The following is a 4805-nucleotide window of genomic DNA, read 5'->3' on the forward strand; positions in this document are numbered from 1 at the left end:
GACAGTAATGGAATCCGGCCTGCATTCAGTTACAGGACTGGGAGTGCGTTCTGTCCAGCATGGTACCTGGAACCAGTCAAGGAACCAGTCAAGAAACCTCCCAAGGAGACCGGCAGCATCGCATGCTCTGCTCTCCACGGTTATTCGCTCTGATTGGCCAGTTGGATGCGATGGATATTTCATGAGAGTTTCAATACTAGAGGAAGCCATAGTATGAATATTACTTTAAAAGTCTGACGGGTTTGGCAAATTCGGATATCAGGAACCCCATGCACTTGAATTGAGCACTACTTGTACGGGGAGGACGGCCGTTACAGGTCGGGACGTTCATGTAATGCCGCATGGGTGCATAATGGAGTGCCTGCAACAACAGGGGTCACGGGTTCGGTCGATGGGGGATGAAATGATGGTTAATTACCTGTATTACCTGCGTCTGCAGCTCACTGTGCGTGAGAGCCTAGTTGAGAAGTAAGGGCAGTCCTCCAGAACGCACTTGCCGCGTTCACCCGCCTCCGTGGCCAGGCCTAGAGCTCTCCGTGCCAAGGATCCCCAGCTTATCTTTGAACTGGAACCAACCCCTGAGGCATGGTCGCGGCGCAGCAAGCTACTGACGTACGTAGTTGCATTTGTAGTGGTTGCAATTTTGGACATTAGCGTTGGCACAGTCACATCACCACCACACTGAAGAATATGTGGCAACTACGGGGTCTTGATCCTCGACGCAAAAAGTAGCAGTGGATCTTGCAGGGTTCATACTGTTGCGACATTCGGATCCGATTTGTTTGGCGTGTAGGCGGAACGAATACCTTGTCAAAATGTAGACTTCAAGAGTGGGTCCTTGCCTCCACAGGATAAGCTGAAGGTTCTTTTTTCGGATCGAAATGCAGGCTGGGAAAAGCCCACTCTCTGCTGCCGGAGCGACATGCTATGCAATAAGAGAAAAAGTAAAGAAAATTCGAGGATCTCACTTTGGGATAACTACGGCTTGTGACTTAGCAATGACAAATACTTAGAGACCTGTCCCCATGGGATATATTCGGTCCCTTTGCCAGTATTGCAGATGCATATCACCAGGTTGATCTTCTTTCCAAGTCGAACAACCTTCATATCAATAAACGGACGGTGATTTCATTCCTCAAAATGTCTCCATCTCCTGATATTTTTCTCCTTTTCCCTATATTCTCTACTGTTTTAGCTATCGCAGATGTTGTTATAATCCCAAAATCGCGTCAGAAATCCGAAAACACATCCAATTCACCACTTCCCGTTGTAAGCCGCGAACCACGGTCGTGTTGTGAAGAGGATGAAGAACTTGAGCTGGAGTTTCTTCAGTGCGGTCTGTGGATTATATACACTCTCCACGCATTATGCCTGGTGCTTCCTGCGCTGCTATTCGTCGTCTTTTTGCTACGCTTTGGAACCGAAACATGGCTGTCATACATGCCAATTTGCGGCACATACTCGAACGGTTTGTCATCTGTAAGTGATTATCCGGTGTCGAGGCGGACTATTCCCTGAGCTTACCAAGACAGTTTCTGCTTGTGCTCCGTACCCTTCGTTGGCGGTATTGTAGAGAGGAATCGAAATTTGTAAAGGATATACTCACACTGTTGGCCGCAACTGTCGCCGTTGTTCTTCTGATGCTGGTACCAGGGACTGGATGCATGCTGTACCTTAGTCTCCAGCACACCGGGCTCCTCTCGGCCGCTTTGTTGTCATTCCTGACCCTCTTTTTGGTTGGAGTTGGTTTCCAGCTCTACGCACGAAGAGCTCAAGATCTGCAGCCCGCAATCCAGCTTTTCTTCTTTGCGTTGGTATTTCTAATCCTCGACGCTATCTTGCCACTCAAAGTTTTGAAGTCAGATGGTCAAAGAAACGCGGTAAGTGCAACAGACACAGAGCAACAGACTGACATCATTAACATCATGCCAGGTAGCATGGGTTCTGTCGTTTATCCCGCCGTTCTGTGCAGTGGCCAAGTATGTCTATCGACTTGTCAAACTACTTGGAAAAGAGAGTGATAAGAATTCATCTAACGACTACGAAACCGATGCACCCCGCCACGCCGTTTTGACCAATGCGAATAAAGAAGGCTCCACAACGCCAAGCTGTATGAAAACTACTGCGCCTGCAATTGAGACGGAAGATAAGAGCATTAGTGGCCAGACTAATGTTCCATGTCACACTTTCATTTTTGCAGATACAAGCAGTGCTTACCCACGTCAAGCCATGGAGTTGGTTAGCGGCTCCAAGCTCTCAATTCAAAGCACCAGGGAAATGGAACCCTTTGAGCTGGTATAAGCTAGCTGGCCTGCGACGCCTGAGGCATTTAGTAAGTGAGTCAACAAATTGTCAAGAAACAAATTGGGTCTCGTTCGATAGAAGAGTGTGCCCTTACCCACTAGGCGTGGCATAGGCATGAAAAGATCTGGGTGTAGACTCACGGAATGCCCCGGCATACAAAAAGTTCCGTATCCTGATGCATGGGTGTCTATGTAACTATGTTGCCTCCTTTCGTCGGGTTTCCCTTTTACTTCATCAAACTCATAAAGTAGTTGGACATAACGAAGTTTGCCTTTCGACAACGCAAGGCCATATTTGTGAAAATATAATGCCATGTCAGGAGACCACCGAAACACTGTTTTCTCTCCCAAGTTCGGCGCCTGGAGCTCCATAGTCTGAGTCTGGTCAAACAGCGGAAGCAGAACATTTATATATCCCTCAGTCGGCCATAGGACTGCCTCCGAATCAAGCCGCGATAGGTATTGACACCAAGGTTCTCCATATCGGAGTGTCAACCTTTGAATGCTCAAACAGTCATTCAACGGCACAACCTGTGCTTGGTAAGTTACGTATCAACTAGAGCGTGACGGGTGTCACTGTACCAAGTTGTCGTTGCAAGACATTGAATAGGCCACGCATTCGTCGGTGAATCTGAATGTGAAAAGAACCGCCGGCTACGTATCAGCATTAGCCACTGCTTTTCAAGGCTTGAGGGGTCACGATTCGTACACCCGTCCGGCCGGAGGAGTCGCCTTTGCTATCACAACCCACAGAGACTGCTTCTTTCAAGGTAAGCGCTGACGCTGCAGCCTCCTGCCTCAGTACTTTGACTTCATCCAAATGTATCAACTGGTACGCGGGCTCACGACGTAGGTGCCGACCGCTGTGGCCCAGGAAGTAAAGGATGACTACCCGACTGCGATGGCTTATCAGATGATCCGTCTGCAGAATGACGTAGGGCTAGTTGAAAATGATGTGCCTTACCTTAGGCGGTACCCGAGAGTGGCCTCCACAATCCTACTTGCTGAGGCTGCGTCAGAATCCCAGCGTTTAACTTTATCATTTTCCGGGAGCTTGAGCCCCTGGCCTAGCTCAAAGAGGACCCCCTCTTGTGCGTCGTGAAGTCTGTATTCCCTGCCAAGAGTGCGCAACGACCTCCCTGCGTCATCTTAGCACATGATCTAGAAGAGGTGTGAGGAACGTACAATGATAGGGAAGTTCAAGAACTCGAGGCCCAACGAAGGATGCAAGGATACAGAGTAGCGGTTCAGTGCCATGCGCTACAGAATCAATAAGGCTGTTGGCCTCAGGCCGATCAAATTTTGCTGACTTCCCGGTCAATTCCCAGAATACCTTTAATCCCCGGTAGATTGTGCGCTCAAACAGGTCATATTGGTCCGACGGTTTCCAACCATACCGTATTTTATACGATTCCTTTAGGACTCGGAGGACTGCCAGAAAATAATACCTGATAAGATTGATGAGCTCTTCTTTTTTCTCCAGCATAATATTTATTGCATGGTTCTGGTATGCCTTAATGATCTCGCTGGCTTCCGTTACGCTATCCAGCAGTTCGAGGTTCTTAGGCAGTTCAGGAGAAACCCGTCGGAGGATAGTCTGTAAGTCCTCCAGTGACGGGATATTCTCGCTCCACTCGAACCAGTTGCATTTTTGTATGAGAACACTTGCTTTCTCCCTGAACAGTCTCTCTCGGTTTTTCGCCATGCCAAGGTGTAGGTGTCGCGGCTAAAGAGTTGTCAAACAAGCATCCGTCTGCACGTCCCAACTGAACGCGGGCACATCTTGGCACCTATCTGCTCACCGCCTAGACCTTTGTGCCCAAGTGGCTGTCAGCCACAGGTGGCTGGGGTTCAACGTCAAACCACGCTAAAAGTATTGATTTGTGGCTCCACAGTGTTGAAATTGGAAATCACACGATCCCAAACGACTGGCCATGGTTATGCCGCCACAATCAATCTTCACGATGTATGATTGACGAGCCACGGTGTGAAGATCAAGTCTCTCATTCAAGGCAACAGAAATTGTTATGCACCTACCTGGCAGGCAGCAGTATTACAACAAAGTATTTACGATTTCACTCTTTATGTAGGAAATCAAGAGTCTCCCATTTTGTCTAAGCTGTACCAAACGATCGTGTTGCGTGACACACAGCACGCTGATATATGGCCTCTGAAGCGGCCCAATCTGCACACAAAACTTACATGACTGAAATGAATGGTGATCTATGGCTACTTACGGCGTTTGTATGACTCTGTGGCCTTGGGGTGCCTGTGACAAGCTTAACAAACAGACATGAAGTATTGGGAAGAGGCACTGGTGTTATCTGACAGCTAAATGCGATTTGACTATTTCTGATGGATGCTCTGCTGTACTACCCATGGTTCCTTCATTCGTCTCTCCCACTGCCGCCCTTACCTTTACCAGTAATTTCACTCTTGTCGCTCTTCATACAATTGTATTGGACTTCTTCACCATCTTGACCAGGGTGGCGATCAACTCAA

Source organism: Metarhizium robertsii (genome assembly GCF_000187425.2).
Source record: "Metarhizium robertsii ARSEF 23 chromosome Unknown MAA_Scf_8, whole genome shotgun sequence".
NCBI lineage: Eukaryota > Fungi > Ascomycota > Sordariomycetes > Hypocreales > Clavicipitaceae > Metarhizium > Metarhizium robertsii.